Below are 18,269 nucleotides of genomic sequence, written 5' to 3' on the forward strand. Positions count from 1 at the left end.
ATCATAAATGTATCCCTAAGCTTCTTATCTTGTTACAGATGAACCGCCATATGTATCATCAAACTATTTTGCATTTCCTAAATAGCGAATTTTAAGGAATAAATAGCGATTCTTTACCATTCCTAATTTGCAATGAGCAAATTGCTAATTGCAAATTACCCATTCATTTCCATGGGCCAGGAGGCCCATAGGAATGAAGGTGCAATTTGCGATTAGCAATTAGCTCATCGCAAATTAGGAATTTTTCCAAGGGTACAGGGGTGTCTCAAGAACACCCTGCTGCACCCCTCAAAAAGAAATTTGGGGGCATATGGCGCACATACATGCCCTAAGGGCATGTATGGGCGTCATATGGCACCTTTTGTTTTTTGGAAAAAAAGCTTTTTGAAAAGAATTTGCAAATTACCACCAACTAGAAGTTGGTGGTAATTTGCAAATCCTTAATGGCATTTTTTGCATATTTTTTGTTTGATACATTGCATTTAAGGAATCGCAAAATTTGCAAATCCTTCAGTGCAATCGCAAAATAAGGAATAGCAAATTTTGAATTAAGGACATTTTAAGTCATTTCCCCATGTGCAGTGTTTTCAAATTATGATTTGAAAATCGTTTTTAGGGAAAAGGAATGGTTTGTAAATTTATGACAAGGACATAATGGTGTATGCTTCTTTATAAGGCATTTCAGTGTCTCTGATGTCATTTTTCCCATATTACATTAAAAGACCTTTCCCCGTGGAGCACGTTCCTTGTAAATATGCTCCCACCTGTGCATGGTATATTTAGATTTTGACTGTTTGAGTTACATAGCCATGTTAAAAGTGACCCAAAAAAGTTGCAAAGGCTTTAAAAAAACACTTTCATGTGTCTTAAGGACATTTTAAGTCATTTCCCCGTGGGCAGTGTTTTGTAAGTGGCGCAAAAGAGGCATACACCTATCATAAATCTGTCCCTAGCATTTTAAATGATTAATTCAGGATGACGATAAGGTGTGGCCTATCCAGAGGTTTGTTTAAGGTGAGGCCTACTCAGGATTGCAGATTAAAGTTACGCTTGATGAAGAATACAGAGGAGATAATACATGTAAAGGCCTACCAATGAAGTAAGTAATGTCCACTTCATTGCGCCAGTCATCATAAATGTATCCCTAAGCTTCTTATCTTGTTACAGATGAACCGCCATATGTATCATCAAACTATTTTGCATTTCCTAAATAGCGAATTTTAAGGAATAAATAGCGATTCTTTACCATTCATAATTTGCAATGAGCAAATTGCTAATTGCAAATTACCCATTCATTTCCATGGGCCAGGAGGCCCATAGGAATGAAGGTGCAATTTGCGATTAGCAATTAGCTCATCGCAAATTAGGAATTTTTCCAAGGGTGCAGGGGTGTCTCAAGAACACCCTGCTGCACCCCTCAAAAAGAAATTTGGGGGCATATGGCGCACATACATGCCCTAAGGGCATCTATGGGCGTCATATGGCACCTTTTGTTTTTTGGAAAAAAAGCTTTTTGAAAAGAATTTGCAAATTACCACCAACTAGAAGTTGGTGGTAATTTGCAAATCCTTAATGGCATTTTTTGCATATTTTTTGTTTGATACATTGCATTTAAGGAATCGCAAAATTTGCAAATCCTTCAGTGCAATCGCAAAATAAGGAATAGCAAATTTTGCTATTCCTTATTTTGCATCAAACTTGTTTGATACATACCATTTGTCTAATTACCATTCGCAAAGGCTGAAATTCACAGAATTTTGGCCTTTGCGAATGCTAATTAGCTTGATACATATGGCCCCAAGTGAGGCCTGTCTTGCAACATGGTGCATCTTTTGCATCACTGCTGCATCGGTTTCATGTGGCACGTTTTTTTTACACCATGACACATCTGCCTAAATGCATCAATTTGTAATTTTGTCGCCTCATAGCAAATCTTTTGCACCGCCGCTGCATCAGAAAAGTGACGCACATTGGCGCAAAAGAGGCATACACCTATCATAAATCTGTCCCTAGCATTTTAAATGATTAATTCAGGATGACGATAAGGTGTGGCCTATCCAGAGGTTTGTTTAAGGTGAGGCCTTAAAATTACCGCCCCATCTCGCTCCTTCCATTCCCGGCCAAAGTCATCGAGAAAACGGTCAACAACCAGCTCGCCGCCTTCCTCGAAGCCAACAAATCCCTTGACTCCTCACAATCCGGCTTCCGAGCAAAACACAGCACTGAGACCGCCCTCATCGCAGCAACAGACGACATTCGAACTCTACTGGACAATGGAGACACAGTCGCCCTCATCCTCCTCGACCTCTCTGCAGCATTCGACACAGTCTGCCACAGCACCCTTTTACAACGCCTCAATAACATCGGAATCCAAGGAAAAGCACTTGAATGGATCACCTCGTTCCTCTCCGGAAGAACCCAGAGAGTCCGCCTTCCACCATTCAAGTCCGAGACCACTGAAATCATCTGTGGCGTACCACAAGGATCCTCACTCAGCCCCACCCTCTTCAACGTTTACATGAGCCCCCTCGCGGCCATCGCCCGCCAACACAACCTCAACATCATCTCTTACGCGGATGACACTCAACTAATCCTTTCTCTCACCAATGACCCTAGCACCGCCAAAACTAACCTACACGAAGGAATGAAAGAAGTTGCCGAATGGATGAAACAAAGCCGTCTGAAACTGAACTCAGACAAAACAGAAGTCCTCATCTTAGGTACATCCCCCTCTGCATGGGACGACTCCTGGTGGCCGGAAGCTCTCGGAAAAGCACCCATCCCGACAGACCACGCACGTAACCTAGGCGTCATCCTGGATTCTTTACTCTCAATGAACAGACAAGTCAGCGCCGTATCCTCTTCCTGCTTTAACATTCTTCGCATGCTCAGAAAAACATTTCGCTGGATCCCCACCGAAACAAGGAAAACAGTCACCCATGCTCTGGTCACGAGCCGACTGGACTACGGAAACACCCTCTACGCAGGCACTACCGCTAAACTCCAGAAGAAACTCCAACGAATCCAAAACGCCTCAGCCAGGATCATATTAGACATCCCACGCAACGAACACATCTCTGGTCACCTTAAAGACCTCCATTGGCTACCCGTCAATAAGAGGATCACTTTCCGACTGCTAACCCACGCACACAAATCACTCTACGACATCGGACCAGAATGCCTCAACTCACGACTGTCCTTCTACACCCCCTCCCGCCAACTACGATCTTCCAGCCAAGCCCTCGCCACGGTACCTCGCATCAACAAGACCACCATGGGAGGCAGATCCTTCTCATACCTGGCTGCTAAAACATGGAACTCACTCCCCGCTTACCTTCGCCTTACCCAGAACCATCTAGCATTCAGAAAGCTACTTAAAACGTGGATATTTGACAAGTAATCCTCCTCCCCTTCTAAGCGCCTTGAGACCCTCTGGGTATGTAGTGCGCTATATAAATTATATGACTTGACTTGACTTGACTACTCAGGATTGCAGATCAAAGTTACACTTGATGAACAATACAGAGGAGATAATACATGTAAAGGCCTACCAATGAAGTAAGTTATGTCCACTTCATTGTGCCAGTCATCATAAATCTATCCCTATGCTTCTTATCTTGTTAGAGATGAACTGCCATATGTATCATCAAACTATTTTGCATTTCCTAAATAGCGAATTTTAAGGAATAAATACCGATTCTTTACCATTCCTAATTTGCAATGAGCAAATTGCTAATTGCAAATTACTCATTCATTTCCATGGGCCAGGAGGCCCATAGGAATGAAGGTGCAATTTGCGATTAGCAATTAGCTCATCGCAAATTAGGAATTTTTCCAAGGGTGCATGGGTGTCTCAAGAACACCCTGCTGCACCCCCTGAAAAAGAAATTTGGGGGCATATGGCGCACATACATGCCCTAAGGGCATGTATGGGCGTCATATGTCACCTTTTGTTTTTTGGAAAAAAAGCTTTTTGAAAAGAATTCGCAAATTACCACCAACTAGAAGTTGGTGGTAATTTGCAAATCCTTAATGGCATTTTTTGCATATTTTTTGTTTGATACATTGCATTTAAGAAATCACAAAATTTGCAAATCCTTCAGTGCAATCGCAAAATAAAGAATAGCAAATTTTGCTATTCCTTATTTTGCATCAAACTTGTTTGATACATACCATTTGTCTAATTAGCATTCGCAAAGGCCGAAATTCACATAACTTCGGCCTTTGCAAATGCTAATTAGCTTCATACATATGGCCCCAAGTGAGGCCTGTCTTGCAACATGGTGCATCTTTTGCATCACTGCTGCATCAGTTTCATGTGGCACAGTGTTTTTTACACCATGACACATCTGCCTAAATGCATCAATTTGTAATTTTGTCGCCTCATAGCAAATCTTTTGCACCGCCGCTGCATCACAAAAGTGACGCACAGTGGCGTAAAAGAGGCATACACCTATCATAAATCTGTCCCTAGCATTTTAAATGATTAATTCAGGATGACGATAAGGTGTGCCCTATCCAGAGGTTTGTTTAAGGTGAGGCCTACTCAGGATTGCAGGTGAAAGTTACGCTTGATGAAGAATACAGAGGAGATAATACATGTAAAGCTCTACCAATGAAGTAAGTGATGTCCACTTCATTGCGCCATTCATCATAAATGTATCCCTAAGCTTCTTATCTTGTTAGAGATGAACCGCCATATGTATCATCAAACTATTTTGCATTTCCAAAATAGCGAATTTTAAGGAATAAATAGCGATTCTTTACCATTCCTAATTTGCAATGAGCAAATTGCTAATTGCAAATTACCCATTCATTTCCATGGGCCAGGAGGCTTAAAAAATTAAAAAATTAAAAAATAATCAACAAAACCAACAATCAATTAACATACAGTATTTGAAAAGTCTATCATTCTTTTTTCCTTATAGTACGCTGCCCAGAACGCTTCCCGGTTCGCGAACCGGGCGCTACCCACGCAAAAATACAAAAAAAATAATTTATTTTTTTGCGCCGCGGGGCCCTTTTAAAGCCTCCACATTAAACCTAGGGGGTCAGGGAGGATCTACTATGCCCCCATATGGTCATTTCCCCCTTTGTTTTGGCCTCCTCTTGTCTCTCAATCCTACTGAGAGACAAGATGGCGGCCGCTCCGGACTGTTTAGAATGTTGACAGACACCGGAGAGCCAATCAGCTTCGCTACGCGAAGTTCCGTTACGCGTAAAGTCCGCGTACCGGAGCGCTGACCGGTCCGCTGTTACAGATATATATCTTTTTTTGAACGTTAATTTCTCAAAATCCACTGAAGCACATATATTGAGACCTAGCAAAGGCACATCGGGCTACCAGTCCCTACAATTTTGCCAAGTTTCGTGGAAATCCATTCAGCCGTTCGGGCTAAAAGTGAGGCCAACCGCCCTATGGAAAACTCAATGTTAAAAACACGTTTTGGGACCCCCCTTTTTTCTCGGCCCCCCCTTGACGAACCCCCCCCCAAATTTCCAGGGGCTGCTCAGAAACAAAATGTTCCATTTTCCAGAAAATTTCAGCCAATTCCGTCCACAAACGCCAAAGTTATTAGACATAGAATTTTCAAAAATCCCATAGGGAAAAAATCCTACCTATATATACCTACTGGCGACCGCCAGTAGGTAATATATGTATATATATATATATATATATTACCTACTGGCAGTTGCCAGTAGGTAGTTATAGTTAGGACTTAGTTTCGGTATGTTACTGTTACCACGCATTTTTTACCACGCAATACCATAACCACGCATCTTTTACAACGCAAATACTTTTACCACGCATACATTTACAACACATACTATTACAACGCATGTACTTTTACAATGCATGTACTTTTACAACGCATTTTATTCGTTAATGTAGTGTTAATTTAGTGATTTGTTAAAGTAATTTTTTTTTTAATTATATGAGTATCTATATATTGTTATCCATAGTGTATCCATGTTATAATAAAAATTTTAAAACTATATTCATTTAAAATTTTATTACATAAATTATTTGATTTATAAAAATTTTTATAAAAATAATTTAATATAAAATAATTTTATATGATTATATAAAATATTTAAAAAATAATTAAAAAAGAAATAACATTATTGAAAGTTTTGGTTCCCACGGTTTTACATTGATTTCTATGGATAAAATTGTCCTTCATTTATTTTCATGATGTTGGATATGTGTCCGGCGATACAGTTAAAGAATGAAGTAAAGAAGAAGAAAGAATTAGAAAAGAAATGAGATGAATCAAGAAAACAGGTAAGGAGACAAGGTAGTTAATTTATAAAATATACATTTATTTAAAAGTACAACGAATAAATAAATGTACACGATATACAGATGTTAAAATTTTATTTGAAATTTTATTAATTATAAAAAAAATCACTTAAAAATAGAAGGAATTTTTTTCCAGGTAGGAAACATTTTAAACTTTATTTTAAAGAAATATTGTTAAAAAGGTATACATTTATTGTAAGGAAAGTATAAGAAGAGGTTGCTCTAAAAGTAGAAATGTATGTCGATACTCGTATATCTAGAATATGCCTTTGTCGGGTATGTGGGGAAAAAAGATAGATAAGTTTATATCGTAACAAAAAAGTTGTATTATATTACAAATATGTGACAACTTCTTTATGTTTATGATAAATGTAATTTCTTTGAAAGTTTTGGTTAAAAATGCAATTTTGAATGCATCGAAAGATTTGGGAAAAGAAAAGATAGAGAAAAAAGTGGTTAGATAATTGTTGAAAAAAGCTTATTAGGAAATAAACGATTGATTTTTCATTGTTTTTGGCAAATGGATTGTGTTTTTGAGATTGATGGTTTATTTGAATAAAGATTAAAAAGATTACGTAGTTTGATTTGAATTTGTCGGTTTTACAAATTTTAGGTTACAAAAGAAAATTGTTTGCTGTTTATTTTGGATACATTTTTGTCAGCGAATTTGAGAGATCAGATTGAAAATGGTAATATTTGAGGAAATTTTTGTATACTTTATTGTTTTTTTAAAACGTTGTATTGGTAAAAAACATTAAAAGAATGTCCAAGAATATTTTTGTATTTTAAAAAATGGAGTGCTATGAAAAAAATTATTTTGGAAAAGTGTTGATTGAAAATGCTTAGTATTATTATTTGCATTTTTGTAAGACATGCTCATTATTTTAAACTAAAAAAAAAAAAATATCAGGATTTTAAATTATGCCAAATTGGTTCGGGATAGTAAAAAAAAAAAATCTGAAAAAGATGGATTTTTTACAAGTTTTTGAAATCAATAAATTTAGAAAATTTCTACCATTTGCCAAGGGAGAAGGATGGCTGAAGAAGCTTTTTCAAAACAATTTTATGGGGAAAAGTGAAAAGCAGAAGAGTTTAACAATTTTTCTAAAATGCATTTTTAAATCTTTCAATATTTAGAAAAGAAGTTTGGAAAAATTTAGGTTTTTTTAAATACTTTATTGAAAAAAAAATACTTTAAAAATATGGCTTTTTATAATGATTTGCTACAATGAGACAAAAAAAATAGTTGTATCATGGAGTGATTACAAAAATTAAGAGAATTAAAGGTAAAGAGACTCGACTATTTTTTAGGATAAATTTGAATTTGAAAAATAATAGCCAATTGAATTTTAGAGAGGTTTTAAATTTTGAGCAAAGCAGGAAAGTAATGTGAATGAGAAATTTAAAAAGATAGAATGTTAGCAAGATTTTCTAGGTAATCTAGAGCCACACACAACGTAAACTGTTGTAATAGTGGCAATAGTCGCTCTGACATTTCTTTTGTTTTTTGAGTAATTCGTGAGTTTAGACTACTTGTTAGAGTTTGAGAAATTCTCATTTCCTGAAAACTTTGCTCCTTCTTCAAAGTTTCCAAAAAAGAGTAGAAATTTGGGTGGTGTTTTCCAATTACATGTTTTTTTTTTTTTTTTTTTTTTTTTTTTAAAAACCTTTATTTGAGCAAGCAGAAATGTACAAGGATGGGCCTACAACCACACGGGCCAGCCGCTAAAAAGGAGTAGACACATATCACATATGCCCGCAGAGGTAACCGTCAATCAACAATGCTTACTCCACATTATATACAGGACCAAAACAGGTTTTATATATATGAAAGAACAAACACACAGAAAGGCGAGAGTGTATCACTGAAGGTCAGCCCAAGGGACGCAAGGGGGGGGACAGCAGCGGAGGCGCAGTAGTAATATCCTAAGCACTAAGGAGTATGGAGTGGGGGGGGGGGGAGGGGGGCAGAGAGCAGGAAGAAGAAGAGGGGAAGAGCCGGAGACACCAGCCCAGTCCCTATATGAAGATTCCGGGAACGCTAGCCTAAGGAGATAGGGTAATCTCGATAGTGTCCACAAGGGGAGGAGTACAAATGTCGCCACGGTATTCGTTCCATTGACCCCACACCTTCACCCATGCCCTGGGTCTACCCCTGGCCACATAGACAGTTTTCTCACGGAACATGGACCAATCCATATTATCCTCCCATTGCGAGAGGGCAGGGGGCCTGGAGGCCCCCCAGAGTTGCGCAATATCTCGCTTCGCAATCATATAGCCCAGGGTGGCCCATCTAGTCTGTGCCACCGAATAGTCCGTGGGCTCCCAAACATTCAAAAGACAGCGACGAGGTTCCGGTCGCAAGGATATCCCTGTCACCACAGTCATCAGATCAAGCACGGCCACCCAATAAGCAGCCACCATCGGGCACTCCCAAAGAATATGCAGGAAAGTAGCACGCAAACCACATCCACGCTTACACAGTCCATCGGAGGAAAAGCCCATCACCATCAGTCGCGGTCCCGTCACGTACACCCGATGAAGGATCTTCAATTGGACCAAACGGAATCGAGCCGGTATAGCCACCTCCTTCGGAGAGGAGAGGGCCGATTGCCAATCCTCATCATCAAGTTCCAACCCATCTCCCATCCACAGTTCCCGAAGTCGGGCCAATAAGTCAGTCCGATTGTTAATCAACTTTTTATAGATCAGGGAGATAGTGCTATCAGGAAGATGTTCGTCAAGGATACGGTCTTCAAGTGGGGAAGAGTCAGGCGGAATCTCACCAGGAGCAAACACCGAAACCAAAGCGTGCCTGACCTGTAAATAACGAAAGAATTCCCGACTACTCAGGCCGTAGTCAGCCTGGAGGGCCTGAAACGGGCGCACAGAACCCTTAGAATATACATCCCCCACTTTAGAGATCCCAATCAAGTCCCAACGGTCAAAACCCTTGGAAGACCAAAGACCGCCCAGACGTTCCGAAGCATAAAGCGGCGTCGCCAACGTCAAGCGATCCTCCCAGCCCAGGCTCACATTCGCAGCACGCCACACTGTCAAAGCAGTCAAAGTAGGTCCCACAAGATGGCGCCCAGCGGAGCGAGAATAGAGCACTCTATTAAAGTCACCTCCCGGAAGCTGAAGTTTATCCATCTCAAACGCCGGATTACGACCCGGAGAGAACATAGCGTGATTAATGGCGGACAGATGGGAAGCCCAGTAGTATCTCTTAATATCGGGGAGCGCCATGCCCCCATCGTACCACGGGATAGAAAGTTTCGCGAGAGCAATGCGCGGTCGCCCATCCCAAATAAGTTGCCTCTGAAGGCTCTCAATCTCCCGAAAATAGGTCTTGGGGATAGGATCATAATAATTCTGGAGAGCGTAGAGAAACCGCGGTAGTGACATCATCTTAAACAGGGCCGCCCGACCCAGTGGAGACAGGGGAAGTTTGCGCCAGCGGGCAACGTCCAAACGGAGCCTAAGCAACGGGGGAAGGAGATTACGATCAAAATGAAGGGACGGATCCAAGGTAACGAAAACCCCCAAGTATTTGAAACCATCCCGGACCACCTGAAGAGGAAGCCTACTCGGCAACGGAGGCAAGATACCAGATAAAACGTATACACAGGATTTAGACCAGTTGATGACGAGGCCTGAGTTAGCGCCAAAGGACGCAAGAACGTCAAATAAAACAGATAAAGACTTGCGAGGAGAAGTAAGATACAAGAGGATGTCGTCCGCATAAAGCGAGACGCGGTCTTCGAAGTCCGGGGCCCAACGAATACCTTTAAGGGACGGTTCCCAACGGAGCCAGGCCGCCAACGGTTCAAGAGCGAGCGCGAACAAAAGAGGGGACAAGGGGCAACCCTGACGGGTACCCCTGCCCAAGGAGAAGGGGGCCGACACTCTACCGTTCACCACAACTTGCGCCAGAGGTTCCGCGTACAACAGCCTAACCCAGCTAATAAACTCGCACCCGAATCCAAATTTCTCAAGTGTTGCCCATAAATAGGGCCACTCCACAGTATCAAAGGCCATCGAGGCATCCAGGGACGCCAAAATGGCCGGTTCAGTCAAAAGCCCCGCCCTCGCAAGCGCGCCGTGAAGGCGACGTAGATTCAGAGCAGTGTTGCGATGCGGGATAAAGCCAGATTGATCCGGATGGACCAACTCCCCAAGAACCGAAAGGAGACGGGTCGCCAAAAGTTTAGCCAACACCTTAGGTTCAACATTTAATAGGGATATGGGCCTATACGAGGAACAGAGGTCACGCGGTTTACCCTCTTTGGGAATGACGACGATTGTCGCCAGACGCTGATCATAAGGAAGTATGTTCCGCTCACGAGATTCTAGAAACATGGCGCGGAGATACGGCGCCACCTTATCGGGGCGTAATTTGTACAACTCAATAGGCAAACCGTTCGGGCCCAGTGCTTTGCCCGAACGGAGCGATCGAACTGCATTGGCTATCTCGTCATTCGTAAAAGGGGAGTCCAAAGCAAGACGGTCCAAGTCGGTGACACAAGGCAAAGAGATGTCACGCAGAAGAAGGCGGGAGTCAGCAACATCCCTCACAGACACGGGAGCATATACCACACGGAAATATTCCGCGAAACGATCAACAATGGCGGTCGGATCAATCACATTCTCACCACTCGCAGACTGAATCACGGGCACCACACGATTAACTCTTTCTTTCTTGTCCAACCACGCTAGGAGTTTGCCCGCCTTGTCACCCACATCGTACAGTCTGCCCTGCTGTTCACGAAACATCACCTTTGCAGCGTCAGTGACCAGAGATTTATATGCAAACTGTTTTAGACCCAGGGCATGGAGTTTCTCAGGCGTGACACCAGATTCCAACTCGTCTTCCAAAGCAGAGATCTCCCCCTCAAGGTCCACCACCTCCTTCCTCCCTGCCCTCTTAGCTTCAACAATCAAGGAAAGGGCCTGACCACGAATCACAGTTTTAAAGGCCTCCCACAGGGACACAGCCGAAGAGACCGACCCCTCATTTTCCAGGAAATATGCATCCATGGACTTGAGCAAGAGGGTACGAGTCTCAGGGGAGGAAAGATACCAAGGGTTAATGGGAGCCACTCGGCCCGCCGCCTCTACCCCAACCTCAAAACGAAGCCAGAGCGGCGAGTGATCAGAAATACCCCTCGGCAAATGTAAAATCTCGCGAACCGCCGATGATTGGGCTGCGGGCATCAGGAAATAATCCAGCCGGGACAGACTGCCATGGGCCCCAGAATGGAAGGTGTATTGGAGCTGAGTAGGATGCAACAGTCGCCAGCAGTCCACAAGGCCAAAGGTATCTAAAAACCCACCCAACCACTGCTGAGCCTGCGGGGTATCTCTAGGGGGATGGCGATCGTGAAGGCCGGAAAGCACCGAATTAAAGTCACCGGCAAGGAAGAGAGTGCTATCAGGGAGATCTAACAAAACACGGCCCAAGTCAGTAAAAGTAGAGGCCTGCAAACCCGGGGGAACATAAACATTGAAGAGAGATAGGGTGCGGCCTTCATATCTACCCACCAGGACAGTATATCTCCCACGGTCATCATGAATCACCTCATCGATAGCCAGGGGGAGGGAGGTTCGAACAAGAATACCCACACCCCTAGATCCGGAGGTAAACCCCGAGTGCGCCACAAGGCGGTAGCCCCATCTATTCATTGCATAACAAACATTACCAATCAAATGGGTTTCTTGCATGAAAACAATATCCGGTGACAAACGTCGTATACATTTTAAGACCACACTGCGCTTAATACGATCTCCCAGGCCATTAACGTTCCAGGAAAGAAATTTCAACCCTCTACCCCCCATCCCAACCGCCCGAGCCAAGACCCCCCGTCCATGAGCTAGACATCAGAAACAGCAGCAAACACAGGAGCAACTCGCCTTGAAAACAACACACAGAAAAGAAAAAACTTCCCAACCCCCCACCCCCAAACTGAAGAGAAACACCCCCCACCCTGCACCCCTGCAAAAAGCTAAAGAGCCACCCCAACCTGCAGTGTGCCTGTCGCCCAAGAACCCCTATTCTACACAAAGACCCCGGAGGAGGAAAGGTCTCCGTTCCATCCACCCCCCGACCTCAGCAAGAACAAAAATAACAAACGAAAGACAGAGTGATCACAATGTAGAGGGACGCCGGCCAACACTCCTGAGAATGTATTCAAAATAAGACATAAGAGCCGAACAGTTAGATCTCCACACCACCTTCGGCACCACCAGGGTGAGCGGCGGAGTCTGTCTCAGGAGGACGGTCAGGCAATGAGTCCAGCCAGTCATTAACAGCATCTGGCCGATCAAAGAAAAGGGTACGTTCATTGTATTCAACCCGGAGTCTAGTGGGAAAGAGCATGGCGTAACGTAGGCCCCGATCCCGGAGACGTTTCTTGGCACCACGAAACTCCATACGTTGTCTCTGAACCTGTTGGGAAAAGTCCGGGTAAAAGTTCACCGTAGCATTCTCAAAGGCCACCGGGCCCTTCACCCGCGAGGCCTGCAGGATAGCGTCCCGGTCTCTATAATGAAAAAGCTTCGCTACAATGGGTCTCGGCGGGGCTCCCGGCTTGACTTTGCCCCCTGGAACACGATGTGCACGTTCCACCGTGAAAAATTTTGTGAGACCAGAAGGGGCCAAATGATTCAAGACCAGATCCTCAACCAGGAGATCCACCGAGTGGGGTTCAGGGTTTTCCGGTACACCAACCAGGCGAACATTGCAGCGACGCGCCCTATTTTCAAAGTCCTCCAGGCGACGGGTCATGAAGTCGTTCCCCCGACGGAGATTTCCAATCTCTGTTTGGAGCTCCGAAACGTCATTCGTAAGGCTAGAGGATTTAATATCCAGCGATTGTACCCTCTCATTCGTCTTGCCGAGATCAGCACGAATCAGATTCACCTCAATAGCCACGGTGTCAAGTTTGTGGGCCAAGGCCTCGTACTGCAGGCCGATGGATTCCCTCACGCCCGAGATGGCGCCCATGATATCCTGTAGGGAGGGCTCCGCCGACTCTTCCAAAATTCGTTCGGACGCTATACTAGAACCAGGCAGGGCAGCTCCGGGGGACCCCTTAGAATGGGTATAACGGTCCATGACATTTGATTGAACTGGAGCTCCGCGCAGAGGTGTTTTTGTCTTGCGCGTCTCTCTGTCCCCTCTGCCCGCCATTTTGAAGATGCGTCACAGGACAAGCCACCAGGTTCGACGGGCCCGACACCCAAAATACAGGATCAAAAGTACATAAAAAGGGGGTACAACTCGGGTAGAGGTCGCCAAGCCAGCAAATAGATCACATGAAAGCCCAACAGCCGATCTGCCTCCAAGTCTCAGTCGCAACACGACATCCACGTCCGTGGCCCAAGTCGGAACGGAATCGAAACCGAAACTTAGGAAGGGGGGACCCACAAGGCCAGATCTCCTGCCGTTGTTGTTCAATTGCAGGACGGCTACAGTACCGCACCCCGTCCCGGGCGCACCTCAAGGGCGGAGCCCAAAAGTTCAGAGCACCATATCTCAGGAATACGAGATCCAAATCGATTTCTGAAAAGTGCCAGGGTAATCAGCCAAACGTCCCCTACACGAATTCTTGCAAGAAATCAGGATTCAGCCAGGATAAAATGTCGGGAGCGGCGAGGGTCCGGAGAGCGCTGTGCTCAAGCGGCCATCTCGGATGCCCGCCAAGCTCCTCCCTCCAATTACATGGTTGAAGGAGTTATGCCATCCCTCTATGGCATTATTTGTTTTGGCCTCTCCCTGTAAGCAACTCGAATAACAGTTCCACCACTCCACATGGAAACGTGGCTTCCTCCTGCGACCCGATCTGCTTAAGTGTCCAATCCATGTGTCTTCCATATAATTTAGAATGGGTGCCAATTTTTCCTCATTTGTAATGTAATAATCTGATTCTGTAATGGCAGTGTAGTATTCGTCTACACTTTTGGGAGGGACAAAACAAAGAGCAGTTAATTTTTTTAATTCAACTTGTAGTTCGCTGTCTGACGAATATTCTGTAACTAGGGGTGTTTTTTGTAGTTTACGCCAGAATGCCTGGGAAAAATGGAAAAAACACCCCTGAATTTGGGTATCCGTGTACGTTTTGGTGATCACATTGATCATGCTCAATTCAAAATCCATAATTATTTTCCTAGGGCTTTGGTTAGTTTTTGATATAATAACAGACAAAAATTCTGTGTATGTTGCAGAAGATTTATCAGGCAGCAAACTATATACTAGGGGGATTACACTATTGTTAATTTTAGCATGTATAGTATAAATTGGTGATCACATTGATCATGCTCAATTCAAAATCCATAATTATTTTCCTAGGGCTTTGGTTAGTTTTTGATTTAATAACAGACAAAAATTCTGTGTATGTTGCAGAAGATTTATCAGGCAACAAACTATATACTAGGGGGATTACACTATTGTTAATTTTAGCATGTATAGTATAAATTTGGTTAAATGGATGAGGTGTGCTTTTAAACGTCCCATCCATCATCCAAATTTCACTACTTTCAAGTTTTACAAGGTTGCGGGGTGTACTAAAAATTAAAATAAGTTTTTGAGGGTTTTCATTATCATGCAGAAGGAAAGGTTCATTAGAAAAAGAAATTGTAAGTTCGTGAGGTATAACTATGTCAGAAAAGGTATGTGGTGTATTAGTTTGTGTATTACTTGCCTGCTTTTGGCGTTGAATAATTCTTCGCAAATTATGGATGGTAGGCATATTGCTAGCTATATGAGTAGGGACATGCTGAGCAACCTCTCTTAAAACAGATCCTGTAGAATCATTAGAGGTGCTTGCAATTACTTTCATTTTGTTAACTGTTTCTCTTACATCAACCTCCATTGCAGAGGCAGAGTGGTTATGGTCAGTTGTTCTTACAATAATATCATCAACCGTAACCGCTCTGCCGCTGCAACGGGTTGAAAAGTAATTCACGCACCTCCAATGATTCCTTGTTAAACTTATTCTTTCCTTACAATAAATGTAACCTGCATGATTCAGTAGTCGGTTTCCTTTTCTGGACTTAATATATTTCGCAGTTGGATGTTCTAAAAAGAACGAAAATAGGAAATTTAGTTATTTTACTGTGTTTTTAAAAATTATATTAAAAAAAAGAAACAGTTTTCCTAATGCAGCAATTTTCTGGAGTTGGAATAGTAAGTAATATCTCTATACTATCCAGCACTTACCCTACTGCAGCACTTTAATTGATTTGGAATAGTAAATAATACCCTTACAGTATCCAGCACTTTCTTTCCTGCAGCACTTTCCTGATATAGGAATAGTAAGTTAAACCCATACAATATCCAGCACTTTCTCTACTATAGCACTTTACTGGAGTAGGAATAGTAAGTAATACCCCTACACTATGCAGCACTTTCTCTACTGCAGCACTTACCCGGAGTTGGAATAGTAAGTAATAACCCTAAACTATCCAGCACTTTCCCTACCGCAGCACTTACTTGGAGTTTGAATAGTAAGTAATACCCTTACACTATCCAGCACTTTCCCTACTGCACCACTTACCCGGAGTTGGAATAGTAATTAATACCCTTACACTATCCAGCACTTTCTCTACTGCAGCACTTACCTGGAGTTGGAATAGTAATTAATACCCTTACACTATCCAGCACTTTTCCTACTGCAGCACTTACCTGGACTTGGAATAGTAAGTAATACCCCTACAATATCCAGCACTTTCTCTACTGCAGCACTTACCCGGAGTTGGAATAGTAAGTAATACCCCTACACTATCCAGCACTTTCTCTACTGCTGCACTTTCCTGGAGTTGGAATAGTAAGTAATACCCCTACACTACCCAGCACTTTCCCTACTGCAGCACTTACCCGGAGTTGGAATAGTAAATAATACCCTTACACTATCCAGCACTTTCCCTACTGCAGCACTATCCTGGATTAGGAATAGTAAGTTATACCCCTATACTATCCAGCACTTTCTCTACTGCAGCACTTACCCGGAGTTGGAATAGTAAGTAATAACCCTAAACTATCCAGCACTTTCCCTACTGCAGCACTTACTTGGAGTTGGAATAGTAAGTAATACCCTTACACTATCCAGCACTTTCCCTGCTGCAGCACTTACCCGGAGTTGGAATAGTAATTAATACCCTTACACTATCCAGCACTTTCTCTACTGCAGCACTTACCTGGAGTTGGAATGGTAATTAATACCCTTACACTATCCAGCACTTTCTCTACTGCAGCACTTACCCGGAGTTGGAATAGTAAGTAATACTCCTACACTATCCAGCACTATCTCTACTGCTGCACTTACCCGGAGTTGGAATAGTAAGTAATAACCCTAAACTATCCAGCACTTTCCCTACTGCAGCACTTACTTGGAGTTGGAATAGTAAGTAATACCCTTACACTACCCAGCACTTTCCCTGCAGCAGCACTTACCCGGAGTTGGAATAGTAATTAATACCCTTACACTATCCTGGAGTTGGAATAGTAAGTAATAACCAAACACTATCCAGCACTTTCCCTACTGCAGCACTTAACTGGAGTTGGAATACTAAGTAATACCCCCACACTATCCATCACTTTCCCTACTGCACCACTTACCTGTAGTAGGAATAGTAAGTTATACCTTTACACTATCTTACACTTACAATACTGCAGCACTTTCCAAGAGTAATAATAGTTATTGATACCTTTAAAATATGCATAAAATTTCTTACTATAACATTTTTCAGAAATTTGAAAAGTAAATCATATGTATACAATATTCAGCATTTTATCTACTTTAGTGATTTATTAAGTACGTTTTCATATGTGTTTTACATGTAATGGTATTTATTTACCTTTTAGATTGCTGCTTGTATTTGTGGACTACTTTTGATTGCTTGTTTTTCTGTTTGATGGTTTTTTTGGATGTAGAATCTTCTTTTGATAAAATATTGATTTGATTTTCTAAAAAATAGAAGAAATGTAAATGTTTCTTATGCTTTGCGTTTTGTGTGAATACATTTTTAATGACAATTTTACACTGATAACATATTTGTCGCTGTAATTATAGTTTTCCTTTATTTGAGTGTGAAAAGAGAATTGACATATTAACACTATCCAGCACTTTCCCTACTGCAGCACTTACCCGGAGTTGGAATAGTAAGTTATAACCCTAAACTATCCAGCACTTTCCCTACTGCAGCACTTACTAGGAGTTGGAATAGTAATTAATACCCTTACACTATCCAGCACTTTCTCTACTGCAGCACTTACCTGGAGTTGGAATAGTAATTAATACCCTTACACTATCCAGCACTTTCTCTACTGCAGCACTTACCTGGAGTTGGAATAGTAAGTAATAACCAAACACAATCCAGCACTTTTCCTACTGCAGCACCTAACTGGAATCGGAATAATAAGTAATAACCAAACACTATCCAGCACTTACCCAGAGTTGGAATAGTAAGTAATACCCCTACAATATCCAGCACTTTCTCAACTGCAGCACTTTTCTGGAGTTGGAATAGTAAGTAATAACCCTACACTATCCAGCACTTTCCATACTGCAGCACTTACCCAGAGTTGGAATAGTAAGTAATACCCCTACAATATCCAGCACTTTCTCTACTGCAGCACTTAACTGGAGTACGAATAGTAAGTAATACCCCTACACTATCCAGCACTTTCCCTACTGCAGCACTTAACTGGAGTTGGAATAGTAAGTAATACCCCTACACTATCCAGCACTTTCTCAACTGCAGCACTTACCCAGAGTTGGAATAGTAAGTAATACCCTTACACTATCCAGCACTTTCTCTACTGCAGCACTTAACTGGAGTTGGAATAGTAAGTAATACCCCTACACTATCCAGCACTTTCCCTACTGCAGCACTTACCCGGAGTTAGAATAGTAAGTAATACCACTACACTATCCAGCACTTTCTCTACTGCAGCACTTAACCA

The sequence above is a fragment of the Lissotriton helveticus genome, chromosome 6, assembly GCF_964261635.1.
Source record: "Lissotriton helveticus chromosome 6, aLisHel1.1, whole genome shotgun sequence".
Lineage (NCBI taxonomy): Eukaryota > Metazoa > Chordata > Amphibia > Caudata > Salamandridae > Lissotriton > Lissotriton helveticus.